Raw genomic sequence first — 18615 nt, forward strand, 5'->3', positions numbered from 1 at the left:
TGCAATTTTAGTAGTTTTCCTAGAATAAGGTCTGTAATGTCAACAAATTTCTACTTTCTTGAGTCCTTTTCCCATTTTCAGGAAGTTTAGTGGAGACAGTAATTCATATTCTGTTGGAATCAGAGGGAAAAACACAAGGATACTGGAATAAAAATAAATTTCTATTTGGATTCTGTATATTATTACAGTACATCACAGGTCTATTGAAATATGTTTAATAATGTAAAACTAAATGCTTTCATTTAGCTAACCTAGCCAGTTTTCATTACTATTATACACATGCCTCCCACTTTCAACAACTTTCTCTACAAGAATCCCAACTATATATTACAGAAATGCTTTTATTATTCAGTATATACTAATATATATTGCATAGTGTGTGCGTGTGTGCGTGTGTGTATATATTAGTATATACTAATGGAAAATATTCAGTATACATTAATGAAAGTTACGTATTAGGCACAACTATAAAACAAAAGCATAAATCCATGAAGCTTTACATTTAAAAACTTAATCTTGTAATACTATAAAGAAATATGTATATTAGTTGAAGAAATGGCTATTTTTGCAGGATATGCACAATCTGGATATATGATAATAAATTGATGAACATTAACTGATTTACTATTTCATACCTCCAGAATTTTGATTTTTTAATTATTCTTATCCTTAAGAACATTTGCAATATGTCATGTTTTAATTTGTTATGAACAGAAATGACTGAAAAAAATGTAATAGAAAGTGCTATATATTTTATAAATATTAAAAATTGAAGAAAAAATATTCAATTTATTTATTTCATTTTCAGTTATGTTTTTGTGGTTGTTTGTAATATGTATTTGTGACAAACACATCACCTAGTTGTTTAAGCTCATTAATGTACCACTAATAAAATGCTATCTTCTGTTTTGTTTTTGTTATGTTTTGTTTTGTTTCTTTTTGTAACAACGTAACAGAAAAATATAGAAAATAAATACTTTTTTAACTAATCTTTTGCATTCAGTCATAGAGTGTATGAGTTTTATATAATTGAAAGTCAAGTCTGAGAGATCAAGAGAATACTTGAAGAACCAGGGGTGCTAATGTTATTTCTTACCACCATGTTCAACTGATTATTTGATAGAAATAATGACAATTCCTCACTTGTATGCTCATTTCCACAAGACAAGTGACTCCCTCAAAGTCTGACTAAGATAAATACCTCTCTTTTCCCCCCAGCTATGAAGTTCACCCATTTCAACAACCAGATTATTTTACCATTGACATTTAAATGCTTAGTGTTGGTTGGAGTAATCCTGGGCCCGATACTGCAGTGCTTGAAGGTATTTTCTGGTACATCTTTGCAATGTAAAAATTTTCAAACAGTGCTGCCACTATTAGAACAAAGCCAGCTTTGATCAGCTCACTTCTGTTTGTCTTTTTCCATGACTGAAGGCGTGGATGGGGAGAAGAGGAGCCCCAGTGGTTACTTAAGCAGCATTGTACCTTTTCAACAACTAAGGAACACTGCAGCACACACTTGCAGGCACATCTTTGGCGCCCTTCTTGTGCTTCCAGTGTGGAGAAGCCAGGTCAGCTCCCCTGTCACTGTGCTGCTGTTATTCTCTCCCAACCCATTGCACCGTAAGGAATCACCAGGGCTTTCTCAGACCTCAGTCTGTGGTTGCCTTCCTTAGCTCTGTACCCAAGGAAATCCCAGTCTTGCTGGTCTCAGCCCTTTCAGCATCTTGAAGAGAAGGAAACAAAAATGTATTAGAACTATAAGTGTGATGAATACTTTGTGCTGAAAAAATCCTCACTCCTGAGTGATTCAGCAGATGTGGGTTAGCAAACATAGCTATCTCTGGCACAACTATAGTTGTTTCATGTGTCTCAAGTTTGTTTGTTTTTATACCCCATTTAAGTGAAACTCCAGAAAAGAAATGAGAGGTTAGAGCACTTAAAAGAGGTGAAGAATGCCACAGAATATTATGAAGTTAGGAATTTTTTTGAAGTAAATATATTCCAAATGTAAAGGATTGCTATTACAGCTGCAATTTCTGTTTTCTCTTTTAGAATCATAGAATCATTAGGGTTGGAAAAGACCTCTAAGATCATCTGGTGCAACCATCCACCTACCACCAATATTACCCACTAAACCGTGTCCCTGAGCACCACGTCCAGCCTTTCCTTAAACGCCTCCAAGGATGAGAGCCCCTTGGGAATGATGTTTTATTTTGTGAGTGTGAACTCACATAGAGCTGAAGTTATTTTTATTTTTATTTTTATTTTTATTTTTATTTAATTCTAGAAATGCTTATTTTCCTCTGAAATACCATTTTTGATCTAGCATCTTCTACATCCTCCCCAAAGATTTTGGCCTCACATGAAAATTCTTGTTATCAAAGTTTCTTAACATACAGTCCTTGAATAAGTTCCTTTAAATTTATGGTATGTATATGTCACAACTAATATACTTGACCTCCAAGAAGAAAAGTAAGAGAATGTTGGGGCACGTACTGGGCCCAGATGAGGCTATGCTGCTTCTGCTCCACAGAGTGCCAAACCATGCCACTGTGGAGCCTTCCTCTGAGGCTCAGTGCTTGCCCAAGGAGAACTGCACCATCGTTCTTTTGTCCATGTACAGACACATCTTGGCAATCAAAAAAGATTAAACTGGAAAGCTGTTTCCAGCGGGCTCAGGAAAGCTGTTTCCCGCTGTTTCCAGCAGGCTCAGGAAAATGTTGTAAGGATGAAAACTATGGGTAATTCTGATGTAGGAAAGAGCTGAGGGTGCTGAGAACATGGAAAAGGTGGGTATGTTTTGGTACCCTTTAGTAACACACTGTAAATCAAGATAAATTTATCTCTTTACTAGAAGAAGGATGGGGAAAAACATTTCGGAAGAGCCTATGAACTTCAAAGCATTTACTTTCACATCACTGGTACAGTAAAAAAGGAAACATTGCTTGGACCAAATGATTATGGTACAAGTTACATATCATACATCCGGAGACAATTTAAAATTCAAGAGTCTATGAACAGAGATTTATTCTTTTTCCTAAAGGACACAGCATAGAAAAAACAGCATCTGGCAGGGTGTGGGTGGCAGCTCTGTGTGATGTTTATAAATATGTAAAGGGTGAGTGTCAGGAAGACGGAGCCGGGCTCTTCTCAGTGACACATGGGTACAAGCTGGAACATAGGAGGTTCCACTTAAATATGGGGTGAGGGTGATAGAGCAGACTGCCCAGAGAGGTTGTGGAGTCTCCTTCTCTGAAGACATTCAAAACCTGCCTGGACGCGTTGCTGTGTGACCTTATCTAGGTGTTCCTGCTCTGGCAGGGGGATTGGACTAGACGATCTTTCAAGGTCCCTTCCAATCCCTAACATTCTGTGTTTCTGTGATACTCTCCAATTTGGCCTTGCAAATTTGTGGTACTTGAAGATAGTGTTTCACTTGCTTCCCATTTTTCTGGAGTACCTAAGGTGCAACCTGACCCTTTTTTGGACTTTTTTTGCTGAAGGGTTGAAGGCTAGAAAGACTTTTACCAAATATTAAGACATCATGTGAACATATCTCTAGAAACTGGGGTTTTAACAAAAACAAAAGTACTACTCTATCAAGTACCAGTCCCAGTGAAAAGACAAGAAAGAAACTTCCTATGAGGCCAGATCAAAGCTTTCTCATTTGAATAGATATAAAATTCTTTGAGATAGATGTCTCTTTCTCTTTTCTTCTTTTTTCTCTTTTCTTTTCTTTTCTTTTCTTTTCTTTTCTTTTCTTTTCTTTTCTTTTCTTTTCTTTTCTTTTCTTTTCTTTTCTTTTCTTTTCCTTTCCTTTCCTTTCCTTTCCTTTCCTTTCCTTTCCTTTCCTTTCCTTTCCTTTCCTTTCCTTTCCTCTCCTCTCCTCTCCTCTCCTCTCCTCTCCTCTCCTCTCCTCTCCTCTCCTCTCCTCTCCTCTCCTCTCCTCTCCTCTCCTCTCCTCTCCTCTCCTCTCCTCTCCTCTCCTCTCCTTTCCTCTCCTTCTCCTTCTCCTTCTCCTTCTCCTTCTCCTTCTCCTTCTCCTTCTCCTTCTCCTTCTCCTTCTCCTTCTCCTTCTCCTTCTCCTTCTCCTTCTCCTTTTCTTTTTTCCCCCATTTTGCTTCAAAAGGCTACTGAGGGAAGAGACAGGATCTCAGAATGGTTAAGCCCCTTCAATGAAGCAAGAAAAAGAGATCATGGGGAGGTTGGCTGTGGTCTTTGCTACTGCAGTTCTGCCAAGTACAGCAAAGGCTGAGATCAGGGCAACATCGCAGACAATCTATATTCAGTTCACACTGGAAGGCAAACATTTGCAAATAGCATGAAGTTAAGGCTTTCCATTGGTTCACATGAAAAAAACGTAAGCTTATACTATGGTAAGAATGGAAATTCAAAGACAAAGGGAACTCAAACCTGTGTGGTCCGTGCTTTCATTTGTACAGAAATATTCACTGAGCTTTCCCTGATAGTGAGGTAAAGGGCCTCACTGCTGATGTGGTGTACAAAAGATCTGAGCTGTCATGGTGGATTAGGGGAGCCTAGTGACCTACTATGAAGGACCAAGGGGCTTGTGAGATGACAGGAAAATCTTTGGAGGAATACAAATTTAGGAAGAACAGACCAAGTCACTGAATCTTATCCAGCTTCCTCAGGCAGTCATGTCATATAAAACCTCTCACAAATGTTTAAACTTCATCTTAAAAGTAATTAGGCATTTTGGCACTCTTCCTCTTGCTGGAAAATCTTCCAGAATTTCACTGCTCTGATGGCTTGTAACTGTCTTCTAGTTTCCAGCCTAAACCCATTTGTAGCTAGTTTATATCTATTTGATTTTGTGCCAGCATTATCCCCTAATTTAAATAGTTCTTTTCCAGCCCTGGTGCCAGTTCACGCTTTCCCCTCCTCTCTTCAGTATATTTATAGCAAGCAATCATATGCCCTGACAGCTTTCATTTTGCCTGAATGCACAAACCAAGCTCATACAGAAGATGTCTATGCAGTGCACGGAAATTTGGTGCAGAGATTCCTAAGCTATTGCTGACTCTAGCTGATATGTCTACCTGTTGTGCTCCAGCAGTACCAGCTCAGGGCCAGAAGCAGTTCATCCACCTGAATGCAATTTAAGATAATAAATACTGCCCAACAGCACCACACCATGATGTACTGCTTCCAGAGCAGATGAAATCCATGACAGCTCAGGGCTCTCTGCACTGCTCTTTGTTGCTCAATGCAGACATTCGCTAATCGGGTTCCCTGGCTTGTTTCCATACCATCCTAATGGATGCAGTCTTACTCTAAATCTGTCCCAATCAGACATTTTCCCTGACTGTGACTACTTCTTCACTGCATACCATGCTCCAGATATTATCTCCCTTATGTCCTACCCTATGTCCTTAATATTTGTTGATAGTCTGAATAGACAGTGACTGGTTGCATGAGTTATTCCCATGGCTGCATCACACTGGTGACTCACAGTCATCCTGTGAAAATACAGTATATCACGGACCTACTTGTTCTTCTGGTCATGTGATCAGCTCTCAGCTCATCAGTAATGAGGATGGGATATACAAATAGGTCAGTTTATCACCCAGAAGATAAACTAGGAGCCTGTCTTTTTTTTTTTTTTTTTTTTATTATTCCCCCTCGATTTACAGGGGGAGAGGGTGGGAGTCAGTGAGAAATGAGTCATCATTTTAAGAGTTTGCTTTTACTGAGAAAACTCCAGTGGGTGTCAGGGTAAAGATACAGATTTGGATGCAAATCTTTTTTTTTTTTTTCCTTTTCTTTTTTTCTTTTTTTTTCTGGAAGGCCAGTTAGAGGATTTATATTCCAGCCCTTCCCTTTCCACATCTTTTGGCTTCCAGCCATGACTGAACAGAAGAAAATTAAAAGCCCTCTAAAGGGCAAAGGAGAAAGAATGAAAGGCTTATAGGAAACCTTTTCTTTATGGTCTTCCAGAGGTAAAATATCTCTAGCATTTATCAAGTCTTGTTTCATCTTTGCAATCAGACAGTTTAATTCTGAGTGATTAATCTTTCCCTTTTTTCCCCCTGCAGTTGGATTATTTTCAGGCAGCCTTGGTTGGGACAGAGCTCCAGTGACAAAATCAGCACTAAATTCTATATGCTTCTTTCTGTTTGGGCCAAATAAATCACATTTTTCCAAAGCTTCTTCTCACTGTATGTGAGCAGAGGTTTTGGAACACAGAATACACAACACCATTCTATTTTTTTTCCTTGTGCATAATTAAACTATGGTCAGTCCATTGATTTTGACTGTCAATCTCAAGGAGTTTTACAAACAGAAGTGAAGATTAATATAAAATCAACAACAACAACAACAAAAATGGTTTGCAAGAATTAACAACAATGATGAGTCTAGAGGTGATATGAAGATATTAATAGCAAAAAATTATTTTTTTTAATGAACAGGAACATTAAGTTATTGAATATATATTCAGCATTAGCTTTAAAGCTAATGCTTTAAAGTTATCAAGTTATCAGATGTTCTTACAGAGAAAAATATAACTTCTGACACATAATACATATGACTATCTCATAGTAAATAAAAAAATTAGCTAAACTTAAATCAAATACACTGTGATAGCTGTATTGTAATATGATGGCTTTTTAAAGCAGTGTTAAATGCCGGCCATTTGGCACCCAGGAGGTAAAGCAGCTGAGCAGACTCAATAGAAGTCTTGAGAGTGCATTGGTATAAGCTAGTGCCATCAGATTGTCAGAGGAAGGTTGTCCTGTGTCTGTGTTCTTTACAGAAGGGTCTGTGGCACTCTGATCTATTCCAATTTCAGTGAAGGATACTTCTGCTCTTCCCTTCTATTATTTTATGAGAAAAAACGCTGGCCTCAAAAAAATGAGCCAAAGACAAGAGAGAGAATTATAGAGTAGGCTGCTTGAGGAGGGCATCTACTTCAACCTCCCATACCCCTGGATAAAAGGAGGTCAGAGCACTGCATGGATTTTTATTTATTTGTTTGTTTGTTTATTTTTTCTAACCCTAAATTCTCCAGCCTTATGATAGATCTGCACAATTTTGATTTTAGGAACATTAGTAGCCTGAATTTCTGCAGGAGACGGGTAGAAAAGAAAGTCTTTTTATAAACTCTTGGCTGTTAAATACCAGATTTGAATAGTATGATTCCCAGCTGTCATCTACTGTAAATAAGAAATACTATGTTTTATGGTATAGTAATGATTTAATTATAATAATTTCATTTGTTAGATTGCTATCATGATTCCTGTACATTTTGCCATGATATCTCTATCCACTCTCCCTTGTAAAACAATTGCTTTTATGGGGATATTTCCTTAGACTAAATGTCTTCCCAACATTCAGATGCTGCTTCTATTTCTGTTGTTCCTTGCTTAGTTGTAGAACTGTCTGGATTTTTATTATTTCCATTCAGTTTTGTGAAAGTGGATTGCATTCAGTTTAGAGTAATTATGCATCATTATTTTCTAAGTAGTGTTTTGAAAAGGGTTGTGTGTTTTATTAAAGATTGTTTAAATGATTGTTGCTTTCTGTAAAATTAATAATCACATTTCTTGTTTGTACTTTAGATAACAATAATAAGAAATGTCAATGGGACCATATTTTCTTTTATGAACTCTGATCATTTTCGTATATGTTAAGATAATAAATGTGTTTTCTTTCCTTAAGGCTATAAATGCATTTATTTATTTATTTATTTATGTCAAATCAACTTTGTAAAGTATTAAACTTCTTGTACAGCTACTGAAGCTGAAGTATTATTCTGAGTCCATGTATGACAACCTGGGAATAAATGAAGCCACAAAATTACAGTTTTTCACCTTGTTTTTATTACTAGCTTTTCTTTATTTATTAAATTTAGTATGAACATATTTTCAGAAAAATAAATCTGGGATGTAAAAGAAAATTCAAGTTAATCAATTCCAAACGATATGTACTTTTATGTGTTTTCTTGAATTCCGCTACCACAATGGCCACAAGTTCCAGAAGAAAAATTGGTACAAATCCCATAGCTTTCAGAATCTAATCAAACAATCTCTCTGGTTTGGATTATGCTCTCTCAAATAATCTATGGGAGTTAAATTATATCATTTTCATTAAACCATTTTCCTACAGCTGTTTATGCAGTTGACCCTATTTCCTATTTTTGTTTGGTTTTGATTGTTAGTTTGTGTGTCTTTGTGTGTGTGTGTTTAGTTCCCCACCCCAGCAATATCTTTACCTAGAGTATGATCATCTTTTGGCTATTTTATGTGTGGTTTTTTTTGGTCTTGTTTTGTTTTGTTTTTCTCTCTAATGCCTTGTTCAACAGATTCTTTATTAATGAACTAAAATGTCTTGTCCAGGACTTCCAGGGCAGACATCCATTTACATTGGAAAGAAACTGCTGTTAAAAAAAAAAAAAAAAAAAAAAAAGTACATGTTGTTTATATGTTTGTGGTATGTCATACGCTTCTACTATAAAAGCATACTACTTAATCCTACTCATTTGTTTACAATTGATCTGTAAAGTACCTTGGGACAATGAAGAATAAAAAAGATGTTCCTGGAGTTATTTCAAATAAAGGCCTCTATTATTTTCATGAGGAAAATCATTCAGAAATCAAGAGACTAAAGTATTCTTTTCTTTCAGATTCTTTAAAACCCAGGAGCAAAAGCCATTCTGTGGAAAGGATGTTTCTTCACTTTAAAACACTAGAAACTGTTGGTACTCCCCCCCGCTTTTTTTAAATTATTCCCCCCCCCCCCCCCCCCCAGTTAAACTCTGTCAAGGTCAAGGTCACAATTAAAATTAAACCTTTTTCTGACAGATTTCCCCATATATCAATAACTTACTATTTTGAGCCCTTAACAGTATGGTGTCTATTGATAACCATTGACTTTTTTGTTAATGAACACCTGTATGAACACTGAACATCAGGAAGCACTTCTTTCCTGTGCAGGTGATGGAGCGCTGGCAGAAGTTGCTCACAGACGTTGTGGAGTTTCCCTACCTGGAGATCTTCAAAAACTGTCTGGATGTGATCATGGGCAACCTCCTCTAGGTGTCCTTGCTTGAAGAGGGGGCTTGGATCAGATGAGCTCCAGAGGTCCCTTCCAACCTTAACCATTCTGTGATTCTGTGATTCTGAATGAGTTTAATCCACTGGCTCCTTGGATGTCATCAGGGAGCGGTGGGCTGTGGTGATGTGCTCTGTGCAAAGTCTCTCTGAAGTTCCTTGTTTTTGCATTTTTGACTTTCACAATCATTCTTTTCTTCATTCGCTGTTCCCTTTGACTGTTGGCATCTTGCTGAATTCTCTTCCCTTTCCCCTTACACCTTCACAAGAAGGACTTCGAGATTTTTATCAGTCAGACACTCAGGCGGTCCTAAGGGAAAATCTGCAAGGACAGGAAATTAGAGGTGATCTTTAGAGATGCTTCATACTTCTGCACCTCAGAATTGCTGTATATGCAGTGATGGTAGACACAACCATGCCTTGTCTAGTACTTTTTTAGACCTGTTGCCCATGAAGTTGCCTAATCCCTTTTAAACTAGCCAATATTATCTTCTCCCACAATCTCTTGCAAGATTAAGTTACAGAAGCTTATTACATAAAGAATTACTTTATTTTGTATGTTTTCAACTAACCTAATATTAGTTTGATCAAAAGCCTGTGTTTCAGCACAGTTTGATATGGTGAATAATAGCAATGCTGCAATGACCTTGTTCATCACCTCCATAATTTTGTAAACCTCAAGTCATGTCCCTGCCCCATCACCCTCCTCTCCAAATTGAAGAGTTGCAGCCTCTGTGGTTTCTCCCCAGACAGAAGCTGCTCTACCCACCTGATTGTTTTACGTGGTCTTCTCTGTATCTTATCTATCTTGATTGATGTCATTCTTAGGTGTAGAGGCCAGAACTATATACAATGCAGAAAGTCTGGGACAGCATGATTTTATTTACTAGCAAAATGACATCCCCTGTCTTTCTCTCAGTGTCGGTCCTGAGCAAAATCCATTCTGGTGGGTTTTGTTTCTGCTACTGCAGATGGAGCCAATTATTTAGAAAACTTTTAACCTTTACTCATTTTTAAGTTATACTTCCAAATTTAGCCTCATCATTTTTTTGGTGAGTTCTTTTCCAGTAGTTTGTCACTAGTACATCATTTGACTGCTTGCAAGAGGTTAATATGATATATAAACTTGTAAATGTACTCAATAGTCCCTTCTCCATGTCCTGAAAAGTTGAATAAGACTGGTCACGGGATGAATTCATGGCTGACTCTTCTCCAAAATGGAAAATAATTAAGTTCTAAAGTTTGCTTCCAATTTTTAAAATATACTCTCCTTGAACCTGTTGACAGCTCAGTTTCTTTAACAGATTTGGGTGTGGAAGACCATCAGAGGCTTTTTGAAAATCTCCTTATATGGTTTCCATGGTGTCATCCTTATCTATGGGCTACCTCAAACCCAGCAGGTCAGTTTGGCTGCATTTCTCATCTCAGACAATCTGGACTCCTTCTCAGCATACTATTTCACATGTGTGCTCAGTAATCTGTGCTTTATTATAGGCTCATCTGCCTTTGCAGTGAGTGAAACTCACTGGTCTGCAGTTCCCAGAATTCCCTCCAGACCCCTTTTTCAGAGATGTGAGAGTAGGCAACTAGAGATGAGCAATGTGTTGGCGTTTGTCTCAGTGGCAGTTTGTAATGTTATCCATCTTTTCCATAGTCCTTCAGTTTTTCAGCTGAGTTCCTTGTGTGACTTGTCATCTTATCCTACTGACATCTTCTCCTTGGTTTCACATTTTTGTATTTCTCTCAATTTGCTGTCACTCCTACAACCTATCTGTTACCACAACCGCATTATGTGTGGTAATCTCAAAAACCCCAGGCAGATTCAAATAATTGACTGAGCTTCTCTCAGTTTCTTTCAAATTCTTTAAAGAACTTTTTATGCCTTTTTCCTTAAGCATTTGATTAGAATGATTTATTAATATGCAAAAATATTCTGAACTTATTTTTTATGTATGTCACTACTTTTGACCACAGCCTGCTAGGTTTCCTAGCACTGTAAACATACTTATAGAAACACTTTTTTTTTTTTTTAACTGCCAGATCTTAATCCATTTTAAGTTGAAGCAGGAAAATAAAGTACACCATGTACCACAAATAGCTTCTCTTTGTTGCAAGTCATAAATGACAGAAATCCAGGAAAAAAATAAATATATATATATTCTGTTTTTGCTTGTTTTATTTGAATTCTTCCCTACACGAGATCAAAGTTCACCAATGGTGCCAACCTCACACTTTGAGATCTTCTACTTTACACTTAAAGCACTGTGAGGTACAAAGAAAAAACAGGAGACACTTCTTGGAAATGGTCAATAGTTTATTACAGACTCTTTTGCTTTACCAACAGTATCTTAAATGATTTTAATTTTTATTTTTTATTTTGTTCTGTAAGATCAAATTAAAGCTGACAAATACCAGAAGTGAGAAATTGATAATTTTTGATAAAATAGTCTTCCATTTCAAGAACATAAATATGTAGTCAGAATTACAATTATGGTCTTAGGAAAAGAAATATATGCTCCTGAATCATTTCACTTGTTTACTATTGGCAAGTCATCCACCTGCCTCTCACCTGAAAAATCAGCATAACACCTTAAAATATTTTGAGATCATTTGAAGAAGAGTGATCAAGCTTACTTAAGAAAATGGACATAGTGATTCAAGCAAGTCTATCATATCAATGTTACATAAGTCAGAGTTACATATTCAGAGAAAGATTTTAAAAGTGCTTTAAAAGTATCATGATTTCAAATAAAAATATAAATTGCTGATGATGTTTTCATTGTACATAAAAAGTTTACTATGAGTAAAATTAATCTTCAAAACCATCAACCTTTCTCATGCCTCCGCTCATAAAGATTTTTGAGCAAGCTCAGAGGTTTGGATCCTTAATGATCATGAAAAACATTTATTTTCTGTCCATCTATTCCACTTTTAAAAGACTTAAGAGACTAAGGAAAAAATATCATCTCTGAGTTTTAACCTTTTAAAAACCTGTTTATATGTTTTTAGGGGGTATACTAATGACTATTAATATGTATTAAAAATATAGTCACTAGTACAGTCTTAGAAGCAAGAGATTTTGAATTATTCTGCTGAGTTACATTTCCATAAACTAACCTTCATTTTTAAAAATAATTTAATAAGCTAACTTATGTTACAAACTTTTATAAGAGTGCAAAATGAAATATAATTTTAAATAATAAATACTTCAGTTTTTAACAACCCATGTCTTTTGGCAAGTTTAGCTCTCAGGTATACTATTGAAAATTTGATATAACCTCAATATATCAGTAATTATATCAGTAATATACTGGAATATGACTAATCATAAAAAGAAATTCTGTATGTTCACAATTCAAGCAGAACAAGAAAGTGAAGCATTATCTCCATTAACCTAGATAAATAGCATGCATGCAAACTCTAAGCCTTTGCAAGAACTCAATTTATTTCACATTACCTTTTAATATTAAGTGCTTTGATGCAAGTCACTACCGATCATCATATTATATTCCAGTTTTGGTTGTCATTCCATCACATTACATTGTTAAGGCATTCAGTTAACTAAACTAGTAACTAGATTAAAAAGCTTGAACTGAAAAAAAAAAAAAAAAAGGATCAAAAACTCGATTGTTTGAAATGCATTTAAGAAAATTAAGCAATAAAGAGTCTTCTAGACCCAGCTGCTCTGGATTCAGATATGTTTGGATTTCTGAGGACAAAAGAAGGATGAGGAAATGATTTCCAACGTAAATAATGTCAATATTTATGCCTTGTACTGGCTCTTGACAGAATAGTTTCTGTACTTCTCTACAAGTTTCTACCAGTGTTATGGTTTAATCCAGAAGGCAGCTAAATACAACACAGACATTCACTCCCTCCCCCTCCCTGCCCTGAGTTGGATGGGAGAGAAAATCCAGAACAGAAAAAAAAAAATTAACAGGACAGAAAAGGAAGGGAAAATAATAAATATAAATATAAATATAAATATAATAATAATAATAATAATAATAATAATAATATATTACTGTTTTGCCTTGTAACCCATTTACCTGTGCCAGGGTCACGGCAGATTTTCCATCAAACTTCTTCACGTCATCCCTGTTGTCATACAGATAAAACCACAGGATGTTCCACGGTGTGTATTTGTTAATAGTTTCCATTGTAAAGTTCCCGACGTACAAAATGATGGTCATAATAAGTAAAAACACCAGATTAAGTTCACAGTCAGTGTAATATGAGCACATAATATATTCTAATGGGCAAAAGCATAAACAAACTTAGGCCAATGTAGTGGGTTTACGTGGCAGGTTTTGGTATCAAGGGCTGCAGGGGTGGCCTCTGTGAGAAGAATCCAGAAGCTGCCCTATGTAAGATAAGGGCCAGTTTGAGGCAGCTTCAAAGGGACCTGCCGCTGGCCAGAGCCAAGCCAGTAAGTGATGTTGTTTGTGCCTCTCTAAGAAAAGATTTAAGAAAAGGAAAAAAAATGCTGCACAACAGCAGCTGGGAGAGCAAGGAGTGAGAACCAGCCTTGCAGACCCCAAGGTCACTGCACAAGGAGGGCAGGAGGTGCTCCAGGCACGCAGCAGCAGTTTCCCTGCAGCCTGTGGAGGAGCCCCTGGAGGAGCAGGCTGTCCCCCTGCCACCCATGGGTCCCACATGGAGCAGATCTCCACGCTGCAGCCCGTGGAGGAGCCCCCGGTGGAGCAGGTGGATGTGGCCTGGAGGAGGCTGCAGCCCATGGAGAGCCCCCGCAGGAGCAGGCCCCAGGACGGAGCTGCAGCCCGTGGAGAGGAGCCCACACAGGAGCAGGGGGTCTGGGAGGAGCTGTCGCCCATGGGAGGTCCATGGGGGACCCATGCTGGAGCATTTCGCTCCTGACAGATGGACCTCGTGGTACGGTGCCATGTGGGAGCAGTTCTTGAAGAGCTGCTGCCTGTGGGCAGCCCCCACAGGCTCAGTTCGGGAAGGACAGCATCCTGTGGGAGGGACCCTACATGGAGCAGGGGCAGAGAGTGACTGTGAAGGAGTGGTGAGACGAAGCAACAGGGAGTGACCGCAGCCCCCATTCCCTGTTCCCCTGCGCCACTTGTGGGGAAGAGGTGGAAGAGAGTGGATGGGGGGAATAGTGGTTTAGTTTGTTTTCTGTGTTTCTCGCTTCTCCAGATTGTTAGTAATAGGTAATAAATTTCTCTATTCTCCCTATGCTGAGTCTGTTTTGCCTGTGATAATTGTTGAGTGATCTCCTTGTCCTTATCTCAACCCTTGTCCCCCTTTCCCTTTGAGGAGGCGAAGTGAGATAGTGGTTGTGGTAGATCTTGGCTGCCCGGCTGAGTAAAACCACCACAGGGAGCTCCCTGAGATGATAAACAAGAAAGGAATTAAGAAAAACAACCTCAAAAGCACATAAAACAACACCATGAACAAATACTCAACATTGTGACCAGCAACTATGAAACTAATATAATGCTTATAACAAATCTTGTTTTAACACTCTCTGGTCCTATCTGTTGTTATCTCAACCCTTCAGGCCCCAAATTATATATATATATATATATATATTTATTTATTTATTTATTTCAAAACAATTGATGCACAATGAAATGTCTCACCACCTGCTGACTGATGCCCAGTCAGTCCTGAAGCAGTCTCCAACCCTCCCTATTGTCCAGGATGGTGCCATATATTATGGAATATCCCTTTGGGTCAGCTGTCCTGGTTGTGTTCCCTCCCAGCTGCTTGTTAACCCTGAGCCTCCTCACTGGCAGGGCAGCAGGAGAAGCTGAAAAGTCCTTGGCACTGTGTAAGCACTGCTCTGCAACAATTAAATCATCAGTGTTTTATCAACATTATTTTCTCCTAAATCCAAAACACAGCACATATCAGCCACTGTGAAGAAAATTAACCCTATCCCAGCTGAAACCAGGACAACCAGATATCTTCTGTCTTGGTTCCTTGATCTAATATGAAGAGAAGTGTTACATAAATAATGCTCTTTAAATTTCTTTAAATTTCTTTGTTTGTTTCTGTAAAGAAGAGGATTTCATGTTTTCCTTTTCAGGTCATCCTTTTTATGAACACCCACATGGAAAACAGCAGAAATTTTGCTGATGTTCACAGTGTTTGTGTAAATGCAATGTAATTTATTTGGTACTATTGCCAGATAATGACAACAAAAGGATCAATGCAAGTTATGCAATAAATATTCCCACAGTTTTATTGTCATGTCCCTGTGTAATTTCTCTGCATGTTTTTTGCTCTCAGATAGCTCAACTCTCCTTTTCATTGTAGCTTAAGTAGCAGGAAAAGATAAATTAAGCAAGTAAATACTTAGAAGGCTCATAGGAAAAGGAAACTATGAGGGAACATGAAGGAATAGTGTTAGCTGGGGAACTGACTACTCTCTCTGTGGGAACATGACAGTTTCACAGGTATGAGCAAAAAGCTAAGGGCAAATAGATTCCTCACCAAAATGAGTAAGCAGGAAGACAACCAATCTGTGTAAATTTAATGACTTGTAAGTTGGAGGTAACTGGAAATTATATTCAAGAGGGATGTGAAAAGGGGATTTTGGGACCATGTCTTAATTTTATGGGAACTCTGAGTCTTTTAATTTGGCAGTGAAAACACTAAAAATGAATCAAAGTCCTCTATTGTCTCATGCTTCAATAAGGATATTAGGGAAGAAACAGAATACGTATTACAAATATAGATCCTTTTGTGTGTGTGTGTGTGTGTGTGTGCGTTTGTGTGTGTGTGTATGCGTGGATAACCTAATTTCTTAATTATGTGGTTATTTGTGGCTATGCTTTTTTCTAGTGTTGCTCAATGCACTAATCTCAGAATTAGGGCCACTTTCTTGGACTGGAATAATCTTTTCTGATTTATTTTTGTGTAAGAACATATCTAACTACATTTTGTAACATTTACGTTCCTTCCATTGCGATCCTATGTCTACTGAGATAACCCAGCATCATTCTTAAACCAGAGTGTTTTTATTCTGACATTACCAAAAGGCTATATAAAGCCTTTTGTATAGGGGTTATAAAGTATCAAGCAAGTTATATGCACATTTTCTTATTTCATGCTTTTCCAATGACAATGGTGCTGTAGCTCTTGTGAAGTCCTAACTAATCCATATACACTGCTGTGCTTCTGCATGTGTCTGTGTGGATTCTCCACTCTGGATATCAAGTTGTAGCCCCAAACTATGTCCCTCTGAATAACAGGAATAATTCTTCATTGCTTCGTTTGTGTTGGCAGGCCTTTATCCCCCTCAGGCCTAATCAGTTCCAAAAGCTGTTGGAGGCCAGAAGCATCAAATCTAATAGTCTGGCATTATCTCTTAATGACCCTTTTGTGGGCTATACGCAGTCATCTATTTTCTGCTTTACCCATCTCAGACAATTTCAAGTAAGAGGCACTTAAGTAAAAATATTTGTACAGAAACCACTAGGTCAACCTACAGCATTATCAAATGATTTAAGAGCAGCTCTAGATGAGTCACAACAGCAACACTGCATTGATGAATCCTGCAGAAATCAATAGCTCTCTGCATTTGCTGAGCAATCTGTATAAATTGTCATTGCAGAATCTAGAACAGGGGCCAAAATTCAGCATGCTAATAAGATTATACACCACAAATTACTTTAATCTTACTTTTGATCTTCAAAGTTGATCAGTCTTTTAAAGGTCAGTGAGAATCAAACAAGGACAGTAGCTATATGACAAAGTCTTAGAAGGGTTGTTTAGCACACAGCAGTTATCTCCCTTATCAGCCAAGGTGGGTTTCCATGAACCTTTTGAGGATTGGTCAAAAGGGTTTAAATCCCTTTCTTCTCTTCAGAAAGGTTAAGTGGAGGTTTTGAAGTCAGTAGAACTTTAAGAATATATTAAACTTGCTGTTTCTCAGACAAAAAGAAAGAAAGACTCCCTGAGTCTTGGAGAAAATGCTCCAATTACGTAAAAAGTAGTTATTTACTTCTGCCTAGAGTTCTTTTCAGTATGTATATTGCCTGAAAGGTAATACTTAAAGGTATTCACCAATTGTAAGTGAGCCATTGCTATACCATAGTGGTAAATGATATTGTACCATAGAATCTGATCTTACAACAATTTTCAGAACATATAAAACGATACATGTAATATCAAAGTGGAATGATAGCACATGTTCAATTTTGATACTGTCTTCAACTGTGTATGAGGGGCAAAGGAGCAAGGAAAATATCTGTAGCCTACTTCATCAAGACCGTGAAAGTTTACCTCAAAAGACAGGTTCCCAAACTAAGGACTCAACTCCCACTTGAAAAAAAAAAAAGAAAAAAAAAGAGTGTGTAGGGTATTATAAACCCAAATCAATTGGATTTTATTTTGGCAGAAAATTAATTTAATTAGCTAGGTATGTCATGGGATCACAAAGTGGTAGCACAGGAATAAAACTCAAGTATTACCAGGAAATGCCTAGGGACCATATAAAGATTTTGCCAATTTGGAAAGAGAGTACTGCAAGAGTACCACACCCCTCCTCCCCCTTCTCTGATATCACCAGATATATACAACAGAATTTCATGGTAATATGTTTGCCACATTCATGTCATATCACATTATTTGCAAGCAAACAAGGAATTTGATGTGACTTCATATATTGTCCTGTCCCCATTATAAAGGTATCAAAAATAACAGTAACATAATCTAGCTCATATATACAAGGAAAAAAAGTGTTATCATACCCAAATTGCTGAAACTGGAATTTCATGCTGTATTACAGCTGAAGCAAGAAGGAAATTCTTAAGTTTTCAAGAGAATAGAAATGTTCAAGATTTCAGCACTTTGAATAAATACACCTGTTTTTTTAGACCTTTATTATAAAATGTTATGAAAAATACATATCTAGTAAAAATGGCAGAGTAGTCAGCCAACAAATAGAAAGTTATTTTCAGAGAAACTTCTACCCTTGAAATACAAGAATAGCTTTTCATATAAAGGCTCGGGTTGGAAGTGACCTTAAAGATCATCTAACTCCACCTGCCCTGCCATAGGCAGAGATGCCACCCACTAGATCAGGTTGCCCAAAGCCCCATCCAGCCTGGCCTTGAACACCTCCAGGGATGCGGCATCAACAGCTTCTCTGGGCAACCTGTTCCAGTGCCTCACTACCCTTACAGTGAAGAATTTCCTCCTAATGTCTAGTCTAAATCCATCCTCTTTTAGTTTAAAACAATTCCCCCTTGTCCTATCATTATCCACCCAAGTAAAGAGTCCCTCTCCATCCTTTTTATAAGACCCCTTTAAGTACTGAAAGGCTGCAATGAGGTTGCCCTGGGGACCTCATTTCTCTCCCCTCCTTTCTTCCATGACTCTATAAATTCTGAATTGTCTTAAAAAAATATTTATTAACTTTTTTTTTTTTTTTGGGGGGGGGGCACTGTCCATAGCTGCACCTCCCAGTAAAGGGCCTGATTCAATACCTAGTGATCACTGTCCTTTGGACTAAATCAAATGAGAAGAAGTGCTATGTCACATATTCTGGTGAGTCAAGTTTCTT

This window comes from Cygnus atratus, chromosome 2 (assembly GCF_013377495.2).
Source record: "Cygnus atratus isolate AKBS03 ecotype Queensland, Australia chromosome 2, CAtr_DNAZoo_HiC_assembly, whole genome shotgun sequence".
Lineage (NCBI taxonomy): Eukaryota > Metazoa > Chordata > Aves > Anseriformes > Anatidae > Cygnus > Cygnus atratus.